At 47.7% G+C, this 15896-nt stretch overlaps 1 protein-coding gene across 4 annotated transcripts in view; it reads left to right on the top strand.

Annotated features, from left to right (window-relative positions):
* The window catches only part of DYNC1I2 (dynein cytoplasmic 1 intermediate chain 2), a 459267-nt gene that overhangs the window by 200134 nt on the left and 243237 nt on the right, over positions 1-15896 (top strand). The window lies entirely within an intron of this gene.

Genomic DNA, 15896 nt, shown 5'->3' with positions numbered 1-15896 from the left:
TACCTTTCAACTTGGAGACTCTACTTCCCTCCACTTATATCTGCACTTCTGGAAGCTGGTAGCAAATGATTTATTATGGTATAAAAAAGTAATTTCTTTTCTGGAGGGAGTATTTTTAAGTGTGTATTAATTGATAAATATTATTTTAATTAATTTTATGTATTTAGTTAAACCCATTTTTTGTATAGCGCAAACGAGTCCCAAGAGTATCAAAGTGCTTTACATAAGATGAGAGTAATTTCTACCGCAAGAATTCCAAAGACGAGAAAGTGGCAGGCTGACAATAAATTGATCAGGGGAAGACGTGGGCGGAGTGATTAAGAGGAGCATTACAGTTAACAATAGATACATTCACGTTTACAAGCGGTACCCAAGTGGGTGGTCAGAATTTACTATCACAGCAGTCAATCTCTCGATTTAGCCTATTTACATGAAATGTTTTATCAGAGGAATAGGAGAAAAGGGTAGCTGAGTCCCAACATTATAGTTACATTTGGAGGTGGTGTTGCAAATGTAATATTGTTGGTTGCTTTTTGAACATTTCAAAACAAGTGCTTATTCTGATATTTGATGGAAGAGGTTACAGATTCTGGTTGCGCATCTGGAGAAGGATTGTGTCAGTGTTTAGCTTACTTCACCGGTGGGCGAAGGGGTTCTAGTAGGAGGGTGTCCATACTTCTCAGAGGATGTCTTTCTGCAGAGATCCACGGTTTCTGGTTGAGGTACATGTTTTTTTCCCCCATGAAGTGCTTTGGAGTCATGCAGGCGAGAATGAAGATCTGGTAGAAATGAGGGCAAATTTTCCAGCAGCTAAGTGTAGATCTGCGATGAAGGGTGAGAGTTCTGTTTTGAGGATCCCTGATAGAAGGTAGTTGCCATAGTCTAGTAGCAAATGATGTTGCCATTATGTTGACCCTATTACTAAGGCAGAGTTCTGTGTTTGCATTACTCTCTATTGTCTTCTATTGGAAATATCTGCCCACGTATTAGGACCTTTATCTGGTAAGCTGCTTACATTTAACGAAAAGTTGGCAAAGGGTTTCCATACAATCATTTAACCACTTGGCAGAGTTAACAGACATGTCAAGGAATCAAATCTTTAGAGTAATCATGGGAAATACTATCCAGATAGAATGATTAGAGGAAATGTGTTTTTTACTGTCAAATGTGTCCTCATGCTGCGCACTAAGAAAAATCTATAGTCAGTAGAGCTTGTTTATGGTAACAGGTAGCAATTGTCAGCCCCTTTCAGTTCTACAGCTTGAACAATAGCAGCAGTGACCAAATGAAGGAATCACGTGGTTCACCCAGACTCCAGCATTGTAATAAAGAAATGCGCATCAAGCTGAAAAGCTATGTGCTACTTTTTGTAATATTCATCAGCAGCGTTAGTTTCCAGCTGCAACTGCTGCTTTAAGATCCACAAATTAGCATATTTTCTAAAAGAATATGGGTTAACATTCGAGTGCTTATTTTCATGTAAGGTAGGGGTCTTTGATTCGGTGGGCGTGAACACTCGTTAAAACATTTGTTTGACACCTTTTTCACTTTTCTTCTACTAATCAGAATACCAGAATTATGCAAGTGTTGCACTCTGTTTTATTTATTAGACCCCTTTTAAACTCAACGTGTCTCTTTGTGATCAGTTCTAGACACCCTTTCAGAAATCGTGGATTAATTGATAAAGGTGGGTAAGGAAAAAAATATAGTAGGTCACCGTTCTAAAGTTATATGCCTTAGTGGAGAGGTTAGACCCACCCAGAGATGAGAAAAGACAGTTTGTATCTGTTTTTTAGATTTTTATAAGGTGTGTTTTTTATTGTTGTCTATCCCACAGTGGTAGTAACTAGTATAAGGGATTTCACCACTCGAAACTAAGAGGGTTTGTATAGCTTTTGACATGAAACAACACAATGAATGATAACCGTTCCTAATAGAATTTGGTCACTTCTCAGTCTTCATATAAGGTTCTTTACCAGTCATTGTATTGATGTTTCACACAAGTCCTTGGTTGCTGCATAAAGGCGGTCTCTTGCCATCAGTCCCTGGAGTTCCTTATTTCCCTCATAACAGACTCCTCTTAACATCAACAAGTTAGAACTCAGCCTAAAGCCAGTCTTTGTCCTTGGTAATTTAACATCAGTCTTTGGACTGGTTTAGAGGATATCTTTATTCTTTCCACATATTTTGTTAAGTGGTACGAACTGTCCTCTGGCCCTGAAATACAGAAGGAGAAGGCATCAGGGCTCTGACCCGGTTCCCAGCAATTCTGCTGAGACACTGGAAATTATGTTTGAGTACAGGTAGTCCAAGCCCTAGATCCTCTCCTTGATTGGGGACTTGATAGGTGGATGGCCCAACCCCACCTTCATTACTTCCAGGTAGGCTAGGGTGCCTGTTGCTCCACTTCCTAAAAAAAGCTGAGTCTCACTGTTCTTTCACAGTGGAGTGTCTGTGGAGGCCAAGGAGATGTTAGGTTTTCTCCTGCTATGCGGGGTGAGTGAGTGGAAAACTGGATGGCAACGAAGAAAATTCCTGTGCTATTTCTCCGGCTGGGAATCTTATTTCTTCGCACATGGGAATAGGTTAGTGGATGTTGGGCCTCTGGGAATAGGGGGCAGACTGGCCAGTATCCTTTCTCTTTCATAATGGGTCTCATGCAACCTCGTTCCCTACCAATTTGGTTTACCTGTTCTGTAACGTATGTCACAAACTGTGACAAATTAATTCCGTGACCTAGCAGACTTGGTGACCTGGTACATATATGGCTGGATGCAGGGTGCCGTTGTCAGGCCTAGGGAGGATAGGGAACACATGTTCACAGGTTATGTAGAGTTAGACTAATGTCTTGCATGTCCTATTCATCGAATATAAATATAAGACATGCCTTCTAAAGAGGACTGGTTGAAAGGACATCCACCTATTGTTCATGGATGTCCAGCATCTGCCAAACTCCAAATAACCACCAAAGCCATGAATGTTAGTCTCCTGTGCTATATCGTGACCAGTGCCAATAATAATTTGATGCTTCATTTGGAATTTAATTTGCTTCTGAAACCTTCAGTTGCCACAGTAGTTGTAAGTGGAAAGGAATGTACTGCAGCACACAATACCAGCTTGTGGAGAGGGAAAGGATGCAAATGACAAGGCTAACAAACATGAATATCATAATCACAACATACCGTTTTCCACTTCCATCTTAGTGAGAAGCACATGCACCAACTTGTGGAGGGATCTGTTAAAAACAAAAAGTGAAACTATTAATAACTAGCATGACCTACTTGCATGTACCAATTCTGTACTTTGGTTATATCCTTGATGTGCCTTATAGCAGTGTATACTTTACAGCCAACCAGTGAAGACTGCATCATGTTGCACAGTATTTCTGGCTGCTTTATACAGAAAACATTATTTCCTCAAACTTTTTTTGAACAAATAGCTTTAATTAAATTCATTTATTTTCTTGGCCTTTTGTCATGTGACTTAATTCCATGAACCTTAAGGCCTATATGAGTCAATTCTCTAAGTTTAGCACATACAAGATTGGTGCACACTGCTTTGTATATTGCACCAGGCCCAACTTTTACTAGTTATGTGTCTAGATAACAGGTCTATCCTTGGCACAGTACCTGCAGTGGAAGATAGAATAATTTAAATATGTGGCAAAACAAATGTGGGCTTTGTTTTAAAAAATTGCCATAACATTAATGTTACGACACTGCCTTTTGCTAAAGCTGTATTTGTATAAGATGTGTCTTTACTCTTTCTACCTATACCTTGACATAAACAAATAAAAATATTTAAACCTAAAAAATGCCATAGGCTGGAAGGGTATCAACATGTGGTACCATGGGTCATGCAGAGTTCATCCACAGCATATACTACTGACCTGACGGGCATATGACATGATTTTTTTTTTTTGTAAAACAATTTTTATTGCAGAAAATAATTCAAGCATTACAGTTATTTCTCGTGTAAGTACATGCGGGATCTCAAAATATCAAAGTCTCTGCAATACAAGTTCCCACATCATTGTGACTCGTAGTTTTGGGGCTGGGTGGTAGTTGTCACACCAAGTGCTTCCCCTCCATCACTACTCAATAGCTTATCTGATGATCAACCGCAGTCTGCTTTTAACTTTACTGTCCCCCTCCACCAACCCCCCCCTTCCAGCAGCCGGTCTGTTCAAACTGTTAGGTCGGTGTCAGTGGAATGTTGCAACCCCCCTCCTTCCCTTCCGTACCCGCCCCCCACCCACGGTGGTCAATGGTGTCTCGTGTCTAGGTTGTCGCATGCTGGAGCGTGTTGGTGACCCGCGGATTCTGGAAATGTCTAAGGAGTGTGTGTGTCCATGGTGGGAGCTATGGTGGGCACCGCCACCCCAGGTTCCCCAGGGTCCTCTGCCTCTTCCTCCTCCTCGCTCTCTACCGTGCTATCCCTAAGTGCCTGGACTAGAGTTTCCCAAGCTAGCGCCGCTGCCTGGGCCTTCTCGTCAGGCCCTCGTCGAGCCAGTTGATACCTGATCGTGCTCTCCGCCGCCGCCCATTTCTGGAACTCAGTCAGCCATTTCCTATGTGTCGGTGCTGCCTTCGCTTTCCATCCCCTAGTGAGTTCCCTCTTCGCAAGGAGTAGGCCCATGTCTATAAATTTGCTAGTCAGTTTATTCTTACGTGTGTGCGGAAACCAGTGTAGGAGTGTAGTTGCGCTATCGTAGTTTAGCTCCCTCTCTGTGACCGCGTTCATGGTATCGCCCACTTCCTTCCAGAAGTCCTGTAGGTGCGGGCAGTCCCTCAGCATGTGCAGTAGGTCTGCGTCCAACCGTGCGCATCTAGGACACGCTGCGTCCTCTGCTCCAAAGTATTGCGCTATTTTGTGCGGAGTAAGGTTAGCCCTATGAAGGATGTATAGCTGTATTAACTGGAACCGAGCGTTCCTGGTACTCTTCCTGGGCCTCTGAACCAACTGGGCCCACGTCGTATCCGGGATCTCCCTCTGCAGATCAGTCTCCCATTGGGTTTTTAAGCGCGTAAGGGGTCGTAAGGTGCTCTCGAGTATTCTGGAGTGCAGGCACGTGACTGCCTTGACCGTGCCTGCGGCCATCATCACATATTGACATGGTGGCGACGTCGTGGGTTCACACAGTCCCTCGCCCCAGTGCGCTTGGATCCCTCGTACCACAGCTGCGTGCAGTAGATAGTCACCTCTCGGAAGGTCGAACTGCTCCTGCAAGGATTGGTACGGCGCGAGCACCCCGTCAGTGAAGAGGTCTCCCACCATCTGTAAGCCAGCCTCCTCCCAGCTCTGGAGGCTCGACCAGTCGCCGCCGTGCGGCAGCGCCGTGAGCATACCCAGTGGAATTTCGGGTGCGTACGGGTGTCCGGTGCCAGCGCGCTTTTGCACGCGGTTCCAGCAGAGCCTCAAAGTCCGCTCCTCTTGAGATAAGTCTCTGAGTGCTAGCTTCTGCTGCAGGGTGATGTACGCCAGCACATGGCGAGGGGTGCCAGTGTCCCTCTCCTGCTCCGGGCCTCGGTATACCCTTGCCACTTCCTGTGTAAGGAATTGCAGCTGGGCGGCCAAATAATAATACTCGAAATCAGGGACCGCGAGTCCGCCCTCGTTCTTCGGGCGGGTCAGGGTTGCCAAGGCTATTCTCCGCCTGCCAGCTCCCCACAGAAAGGACACTACTTGGGATTTTAGCCGTCGAAATACGGCACTTGGAATCCACACTGGCAAGGTTCGAAAGAAGTACAGTAACCGCGGCAGGGCGATCATTTTAAGCAGCGAGACACGGCCTGTCATCGACAGAGGGAGGGTGGCCCAGAAAAGCATGTTACCCTGCAGCGCTCGGATGCAACGGTTTATATTGCCCTCCAGCAGGTCTGTGGGTTCGTGATAGATGTACACCCCTAGGTAGGGCAAACAGGCCGGCTCCCAGCGGGGCTCGGGACGGGTCATGGGGCACCTCTCCGCTTTCCGGAGGGGAAAGAGGCAAGTCTTCGCCCAGTTCACCTTCAGGCCCGATACATCCCCGAAACGCGCCAGCAGGTCTTCTGCCCCCACCACTGCCTCTTCGGCATTCTCCAGGAACAGTAGGAGGTCGTCCGCATATAATGATATGTAATGACGAATCCCGTCCACCTCCAGTCCTTGGTAGGAGTCACCTTTCCTAGCCAGTGCTGCCAGAGGCTCTATTGCGAGGGCGAACAGCAAGGGAGAGAGTGCACACCCTTGTCTAGTGCCCCTAAGCACTGCATATTTATCCGATATCAACGCCCCTACTCGCACCCTAGCGCCCGCTGACGCATATAGCACTTCCGTCCACCGCACGTACTCATCCCCAATGCCGAAGCTTCGCAGCACTCTGTACAAGTAGCTCCATTCCAGGCTGTCGAAGGCTTTTTCTATGTCGATCGCCATCACCACCGGGGCTCTGGCGGTCGGTGGGGGGTTCGCTACGAGCCTCAGCAACCTACGGATGTTATGAGACGTATTCCTAGTGGGGATAAAGCCCGACTGATCCATGTGAATCAAGTCTTGCATATGGGCCATCAGCCTGGTGGCCAGTATAGTGCTCAAGATTTTATAATCCGTCGTGAGCATCGACAGTGGTCTGTACGATGCCGGGTCAGAGCTGGTCCTATGCGGCTTGAGCAAGGGGATCATGAGCGCCTCGCGCATCGAACAGGGTAATCCCCCCCTCTCTTTCGCCTCGTTATATATGATTTGGAGCCGTGGGGCTAGGATATCAATATATTTACCGTAGAACTCGATGGGCAGGCCGTCCACTCCCGGTGTTTTCCTGCGCGCCATCTTCTTTATGGCCCCCCTAATTTCCGCTAAGTCAATCGGGCCCCCGAGGGCTTCCGCTTGGTCCGGATCTAGGCACGGCAAGTGTATCTCAGACAACAAGTCCTCCAACACCTCGGTTCGGTCCGCTGGGCCTCCCCTATACAGTCGCTCGTAGTACGCTTTAAAGCATTGTAAAATGTCCGGCTGGGTGTTACACTCGGTACCGTTCGCATCAATCAGGGACAATATTGGGGCAGCACCCCTATTGGGGTTTGCTAACCAGGCTAGGAGCGTCCCTGTTTTATCTCCTTCAGCGAGCGCTTTGGTTAAGTACGTTTTGTGATCAAAACAGCGAAGGCGCTCCACCTCTACCGCCAGCGCTTCCCGTGCCGAGCATACTCTATCCTGCATGTCGGGGTGGTTGGGCCGTTGTTTCTCCACCTCCCGCAAGGCTCGCTCGGCCTTGTCCACATCTTCTGCCAGTGTTCGCCGCACACCCGCGAACTTCCCTATACAATGCCCCCTTACCACCACCTTGAGCGCGTCCCATTCCACTGCCCTGGAAGAGGCAGTCCCCTCATTTTCGGCAAAGTAGTGGGTGATTCTATCTTCCAACGCTCCGCTGAACGGCGGATCGTCTAAAGTGTCCGGATGAAGCCGCCACGTTGGAATTGGGGAAACCACGTTCATCCAGGCAAAGGTAAGAAGAAGGGGGTTGTGGTCCGAGATCGTGCGTGCTAGATATTCAGTTCGGGCAACCATTGGCAACACCGACTGGGAGCAGAGGAACGCGTCAATGCGCACGTGGAGGTCGTGCATACCTGAATAGAAGGAGTAATCCCTTTCAGTTGGGTGTTGGGCGCGCCATGCATCCGTCAGGTCCCACAGCCCCTGCCAGTTTGATCTGTGTTTTGCTAGTCTGTGAACTGGGGATGCGTGTAGAGGCGGGTGCGACCTATCGAGAGTGGCATCCGCCACGGAGTTGAGATCCCCCCCCAATAGTACTGAACCCGTTAAATAGGAGGCTAGTTGTTTGGTCAGTCTGTTGAAGTACGATGCCTGCTCTACATTTGGCGCATAGGCGCTGCAAAGTGTCAACTGACGCCCCCGGAGCAAACCCTCAACCGCCACATACCTCCCTTCCGGGTCTACTGTGTGCCTAGTAACTTGAAAGGGAACCCCCGCCCGGATCCAAAGAAGCGTGCCCCTGGCAAACGCCGAGTACGTGGTGTGGAATAAGTGCCCCCTCCATCTCCTCTGCAGTGCGGTGCCCTCCGCTTTAGTTAAGTGGGTCTCTTGGAGGAAGGCAATGTGTATCCCCCTGCGAACCAGGTAGGCGTGTACCTTGTGTCTCTTAGTCATGGAATTTAGGCCCCGCACATTCCAGGACACACACTTCAACGAGCCCATGTCAGCCATCACCCCAGTCAGTGCAGGTCAAATCAGTAAACTTTCGCTTCCAGACACCAGACATTTTCCCACCACCACCCATCCCCACCCCCCCGCCCAACTTCCCAACCCCAAGTGCACCTCGAGTCACCCCAACTACTCCAGGTCCCCCCTCCCCCAGAACAGGACTCAACTGCGAAGCTGAGACACCCATCCAAACTAGTGAGCAAACGTGCTCACGTAAACTAGTAGTCCGTAGTAATCACCACGGAGGCCTTATGGGCCCTGTAGTGCGTGAGCTGGCTACTGAACCACTCAAGCCTCGGTCCCAGGTCCCTCTGCCCCACAATACTCAATGCGACTTATAAAAGAAAAGTCTCACATTAGTCTGTTCCAATATCCATGGGGGGGCGCCGCCTCCAGGTCCTCTTCTCTCAGAGGCCGCGGACAGCTGTCAGGGTTCAACGATTTCCCCCGATGTCTGGGGGGTGACCTTCGGGCCCCTAGCCCCCTCCAGCCCCGAGAAGTCAGTGTCCGATCCCGTGGCCAGGGCCTCTGAGGCTGAATCTCTTGCCGAGTGGAACGGCGCCGTTCCCGACACCTCTTTAACCGCCTGCAACGCAGCTCTCCGTTCTTCTTCAGTTTGCGATGTAGAAGGCTTCTTGGATCCCCGGTTGCGCCCCCGGAGTCTTCTCGATCGCCTGACCGCATGATTCTGGCGCTCCTCTTCGGCTCGAAAGCGAGCCCCATCCGTGCCCGCCTTGTAGGTGTCCCACCAGGCCCAGGCATCCGCCGGAGACTCAAAGAACAACGCCTTGTCGTCGATTATCACCCGTAGCTTGGCCGGGAACAGCAGGGAGTATTGCAGACCCTCGGTACGTAGCTCCTTTTTGATGGTTAGGAAGGAGGCTCGCTGTTTTTGGGTCTCAAACGTATAGTCCGGGAATAGCGTGACGTTACTATTGTCCACCTGAAATGGGCCCGCTTCCCTGGCCCGCTGAAGGAGCCAGTCTCTATCCTTATAATGGAGCAATTTGATGACCACCGGTCGCGGCGGGAGACCCTGGCGTGGGGGTCGGGAAGGCACGCGGTGCGCCCGCTCAAGTGTGAAGAAGGGAGATAAGCCCTCCGGGGCAACCACGGTTTTGAACCAGTCAGTCAGGTAGCCCACCATGTCCGTGCCTTCTTTTTTTTCCGGCAGGCCAACCAGGCGTACGTTATTCCGCCGACTGCGGTTTTCAGCGTCCTCCGCTCTCTTCTCCAGGGCCTGTATCCGCTCCATCGCTTCCGTAAGTCGTCCCTCCATCGATTTGTGGGCCGGCACGACATCTTGTAAGGCAACTTCTGCGGCCTTGACCCTGTCTTGTAGCTTCGCATGATCTGCGCGCAGGTGCCCCAGCCCCGTCGCTACTTGACCAATATCGTGTTGTAGGGCCTCCTTCGTGGCAGCAATGGCGTCTAGAATCCGGTCCTGCATCAGCTGGAGCTCCGTGGGGGGTTGCGGGGAGTCGTCTGGTGCTTCCGTGGCTGGGCTCCCGTCCCCTTTGGGTCCTCTAGGTTTTCCCATCCTGCACTTCCCAGCAATACAGGACCCTCCGGGCGGTCCGGCGTCAACGACGTCTCCCGCAGTAGTCCGCTGTTAGCCTTAATATAGTCTCGCTACCAGCCGTCGTCGGGCGGTGAGCCGGGTCTTTGGGGGTCGTGTGGCCGAGATCAAGAATGGCGCCAGTGATCCGCTAGGGCCTATCCGCTTCCCTCGGTAACCAGGCGCCAGGGGTCCGCACTGGGGTCCACCAGCCGGCCCCGCCCGCCGGGCAGCACTCCGTGGAGCTCCTCTCAGCGTTATAGCCGTGCCAATGACCCGGAGCCACCCTCCACGCAGGGATCACCACCGGGGGCCAGAGGTGGGGTGGAGAGTGTAGGATACACAGGGCCCCAGCGGGCGTATTCCTCCCTCCGGTCCCGGTTCCCCGCCTCCCACGGATCTAGGGCCGATTCAATGCCCCTCCGTCGCGGAGACAGATGCACCCTGCACGGCCGGTCCGGGTTGGGCCACCGCCCAAGCAAGTCACAGGCCCCGTCGTTGGGCCACAATGCGTCCCCTCTGAGCAAGGACGTACACCCTCCGGGCAGCCTCAACTCACGGTGGTCCTATATGGCCGTCCCAAAGCAGGCCTGTTGTGGCACGGCCGCATCCGGGGGTATGTCGCCGGTGTAGGACTCAGTGGCGCCCACAGGGATCGCAGGCCTCAAAGCCGGGGCCTCGAGTAAGCCCCCTCGCGGTTGTGGGCGGAGCTCCGCCAGAATCCCACTCCCGGGCGGACCTCGCGCTGACCGCAGGATCTGCCGCTGCTCCAGGGGGCCGCCGCCGCCGCTCTCCACCAGTCCCGTACTCCACGGTGCCCCACGCTGTGGCCGCAGGACCTCCGGGGCGGTCACGTCGCTACTCCGCAGTGGCTGCGATGCAGGGAGCCGCCATCTTGTCCCCAGCCGTCTCGGGCACCTCGCACCCCTCAGCGTCCGTTATATTCGGAGTAGCGGCGCACTTTCCCAGTCGGAACAGACCTGTGGGTTGGCGCCGGGATCGACCCGATTTCCACGGGGATCCCGGGTCTAATTCAGGATTAAAGGCGGATTACAGGGCTGAGGGTCGGGAGCCTCGCTAGGCTGCGACCGTGTCCATCGGCTGCTAGCCACGCCCTCCTACGGGCATATGACATGATTTGGGTACTTCTGTTAGTCATCACCTAAACAGGACTAGGATGACAATATTTTGTCTGTGTCCGACTCAAGAGTTTAATCCCCTGGGTTGTGTGAACATCCGTTTTTAAGAGCTGTGTTGCTTCTGTCTCAGTAGACCAAGAATTGACCCACCTCAGGTCAGCTAGCTTCTCCAGAGTGCAGGTAGCGGTTTTAGTACCAGCTCTTCCCAGGGCTGATAAGGGAAAGACCATATTCATTATGGGCAGTTGGACTAACAGCATAGTGAGATGGCTGGTTAAACTGAGATGCAGTCAACTTCATTTGGTTTATGCAGATGCAGCTGAAAATGCAGTTTTAGAAATGAGGTTAAATCGAAGGAAGAAGTATTTGTTTATTGAGCTATTGCCTGTGGAACCTCTATACTATCTTTGAAACCTTGTTAGACAGCACTAAAAGACCAATTACCATCAACCCCAGTGCACATCAGGCAGGTGTGATCTGCGTATTGACTGATTGCACAGCCTTACTCACAAAACCCCCCTTCTCTCACTAAGAAGGCATTATTTCTTCATTTCAGACCTATGCTACTTTTGCACATATGTCCTGTGTGTAGCGGTTGTGTCATAAACCACCTCATAAGGCCTGCTAATATTGCTGCCCCATCCCTGTTGTGTCCACTAAATTCATATTTCTTGCGAGTATGACAGTCTGCATGTTCATGGATCCCCATCACAATTGGTGCTGGAGTCTGCAACACTAGCCACTGTAAGGGCTGATATTCACTTTCTTGGGAGAAACAAAAGCGGAGGGTACAATTGTAGTGCATATGAGAATAATCTACACTGAAGCTGTGATCTGGTGCTTTGCCAAGGTCGTTCTACAGAGAGGTCTTTGAGGTATGACCATTTATTGGCGTTATGTCTCTTTAGGTGGCGTTCCTATTTTCATTGCGGTGAGAGCTGGAGATAGCAAGGGAAAAACTCCATTTGTCTTCAGATGGTGTGAAAATGAATCTCAGATGTGCGTCTCCTGACTCTCCAAGGAACAAATGACTGTTGTCTTCTTCCTTTCATCAGAGCAACATTCTTGACCAACACAACGTGTATGCTATCACAACTGGAGGCCCTAGCAATCATATCCGTCTTTCTTTCACCATTTAATGTTGAATTGCTTCTTAGCTTACCGTCTTTGTGTGTCTCCAAAGTCAGCCAATCAAAAGGGCTTTCAAAAAGAAAAAGCATTGATTATAGGCCAGTTTTGTGTCACACCAATGGGCGAATATTAATTGTTCTGGGAGGTTATATTTTCCTTATGTCTTTCTGCCACATTGTATAACGGCTCTTTTGATTGCAGGATGTCCTGTTTGTAGCATTGCCAGACCATGACAAATAATGACTTGTGGGTCTTGGCCACAGTCCCTCAATTTAGAATTTGTACCTACCTTAGATTATCCTTCCTCCCCTCTTTTTGGGTTTTGACGAGTTCCTCAAGATTTAATGTTCTCCTTAGATCACCCGTACCATTTTATTGATTAGGATCTTCAAAAGCCTAGCTGGTTGTCGAGAACCTCCTTTGACTGGCAGTTGGTAGATTTCTAAGAGGTCTGAAACAAAAGTTTGTGCTGTTAATGCTCAGTTCTGACCAAGAGAGATGATTAGGGGCCTAGCCCAGATGTACTTCAGTGGAAATCTTTTTTTTCCCTTTGGGCACATTTACGATGGTGTTTACAAATTACATCATCAAGTCAGTTCATAAGAGGGTTTGCATTATTGCATGGCTACATAGGAAGTTTTCCATTTGCAAGGGTGGTCAGAAATTCCAAGGGTGTTTGTCAAGGTTACTAAAACACACCAAAGTACACCAGTACTGCCTCCAGATTATAGTCTCTGTATGCAGATTGCCATCTATACGCAACAAGCTATTTGTCCAATACCCTCATTGCTGCTAGCAGAATAGTCCTTTCCAGGTTCCTGGCCATCTGGATGTTCTTCCTCGCCCAGGGATCAACCAGTCAGATAGCTATTATCTATAAAATGTCAGTTCTTTGGGATTGTTTTAAACAGCAGTTAAAGCTGGTGCGCCTTTGTGAGAATGCAGGCCATGTTTAACTTAGATGCTCATTTGGGAACAGTAATATGGCCACTCTGGAGAGTTCCTGCATCTGTGACCTTTGACATTTATGTAACTTCAGTGTTCCTTTACTTGGCTTGCATTTTAGTGGGGCTATTCTTTCACTTTTATGGTCACTTTCTAGGTCACTTATCTTACGATTCAACATAATACACACGTTTGGATCTCACTTTCATTGTAATAAACTTCTGCATGTGTGAGAAATAAAATTCAGTTCTTGCCCCTTGGACAGCGAACATATCCTTGATGATCCACTGGAGCCTAATCTCCTGTTTCTGAATAACAGTAACATTTTCTGTAACTGTTTTTATTTATGGACATTAATACAATATTCCTCATGAATCACTTATCCAACTTTCTTACACTTCTCAGTGCTAAGGAATGTTTCCACGCTTTTTAAGTTTTGTCATTGCAGTGATAGGGAGATGAATTTTGTTCGTTTTACTTTTGATGTAAAAGACCTGGGTGATAAAGGCATAGTGCCCAGTTTAAAAAACCCTTTCCTGTATGTTAGTGTAACTTACATGCACAGATGCTGCAAGTATATATGTAACTTAATGTTTTGTAAAATGTGAAGTTTGATTAAAGTATGATTTACTCACACTTTATATTACACTAGGTTGATGAAATATTATACAATAGTAAGTCACCATACAGGCTTCGTAGTGGGCGTTTAAGGGAGGTCACATCTGTAAAATTATATAAATGCCGATGTGCAAGTTTGTGAAGTGTGTAAATGGAATTTGAGAAAGAATTTCCATACTACTTCTGAGACTCTAGAACTCTTGCACACTCCCAAGAGTAATTGTGGAATGCTTTGTGAATTACATGATATTACAAAACATTTGACGAAACCTATGACAGTACATTTCCAACTACCTTCTGTGAATCTGCCCCATAGTTTTTAACACATGTAGGATCTGTTTAATAGATTTAGGGGTATAGAGAAATGATTTATTTTGCCGGTATTATTGTCAAGCACCTGTTTAATGCAATGCTGCTTACTTTCTCACAAGCATCACAATATCATTTGCCTATATTTTCAAAGTCTTTCAAACCATAGACTGTATATTTATCTTGCAAGAACACTTTTTTCTTTGATGCTAACTAATGTCCTTTTCTCCAAAGCATCATGCCTCTGGCCATTTCAAGCTTTTACATCAATTAGGGTCTTTTTTAATTAGTCCACTCTCTTGTTAGGGAAATAAATTACCTCATTTTGAATTGTGGGATATACTTTGAGATTTGCATCAAAGAATTTGCCATCACTCCTAGACACTCAATACCTTTGAGGCAGAAGGTGAGTGCCAGGATCCAGACATGTTTCTTTTTGAGTTACCCTCTTGTCTTGCATCTCTGTTGGTTTTGATATCCATAGGACACCCACTTTGAGGGAGAAAGGGAACTGAGCATGATATGCATACTTTGCTGGAGCAAAGGCAGCTGCTGCGATTTCATTCAGAAGCAGTCAAATAAGTCACTTTTAGTTCACTCTGATAGCATTAGTCTATGGAGAAGAGCTGGGGGGTCCATACAAAATTTGTGCCACGTGTCCAGTCTCACCCAATTGTTTAAGAGACTCACAAGATGTGATTGAAATGAGAAAAGAAAATGTATTCACTGATATGAACACAAGTACTAAAGTACTAGTAGTGCAAACTCTCACCAACGTTTCCAAGAAAGGTTTCTTATATATATATCAAAACAAAACACTTTCAGGGATCGAGTGATGCATAAATTATGCAAAAAAGAAGGAGAGAACTCTGGGTAGTTCTCAAGATTAGGTGGAAAGCAGCTCCTGCTAGAGCACTCTCAATACCAGCGACACTCTAGATCTGCTCACCTCAAATGTCTGTTTTTCTATCAAAATCTTTAAGCATAGTATTAGCAAACTGCCATCCATGCCGAGATAGAAAAGGACAACGTCTTTTGCCATTTCTACAGCAAAGTCTTTAAGCATAGGACTAGCACAGTGCTGTCCTTGCCGAGCTGTAAAATGACAAAAGCCATTTATCACTCCAGGCACAGTATTACAGCTTCGAAATGGTAAAATACCAACTCAAGCCAACCTGAAATGAGTAAAAGCAACCCCTGACACAGTGTTTCGCTCTAATTAGAGCTCTTCAGAGAGAGCGGCCCCTTTAGGTTGGCTTGAGTTGGTATTGTACCATTTCAAAGCTGTAATACTGTGCCTGGAGTGATAAATGGCTTTTGCCATTTTACAGCTCGGCGAGGACAGCACTGTGCTAGTCCTATTCTTAAAGACTTTGCTGTAGAAATGGCAAAATACTTTGTCCTTTTCTATCTCGGCGTGTATGGCACTTTGCTAATCCTATGCTTAAAGACTTTTATAGAAAAACAGACATTTGAGGTGAGCATATCTAGAGTGTCGCTGGTGTTGAGAGTGCTCTAACAGGAGCTGCTTTCCACCTAAACTTGAGAACTACCCAGAGTTCTCTCCTTCTTGCATATATATACACGCGCACCCACACTCTTAATCCAAAGACTCCCTTGCATTACCAAACTAAACTTTGTCCCTTCCCTATTTGTACTGAACGGAAAGCCTTGGCAGGTAGATAAAGGATACAGGCTGTAAAGGGGTACTTTCCCTAGCTCTTGTTTTTTATTTTTTTTTAACAGTTTTTTTGTCATGTTGTCATATGATACAAAGTTCACAGGTTGCCCATGAAAGGGGTCTGTGGACTAACCAAAGACATTTACAAATGTGGGTAAAGAGATCAAGTCATTGTTTTTTTTTTTTTTTGGTATTGCTACTTTTACACGGTTTGTTAAATTCTCTTTGTGGATGTCTTTTTCAGAATTAAGATGATCAACTTGTAAAAATATAATTTGCAATTTTACAAAAAAAATATATATATAATTTG

This window comes from Lissotriton helveticus, chromosome 3_1 (genome assembly GCF_964261635.1).
Source record: "Lissotriton helveticus chromosome 3_1, aLisHel1.1, whole genome shotgun sequence".
Taxonomy (NCBI): Eukaryota; Metazoa; Chordata; class Amphibia; order Caudata; family Salamandridae; genus Lissotriton; species Lissotriton helveticus.
The sequence above is the reverse complement of the archived record's forward strand: the minus strand, read 5'-3'. Positions and strand labels throughout refer to the sequence as shown.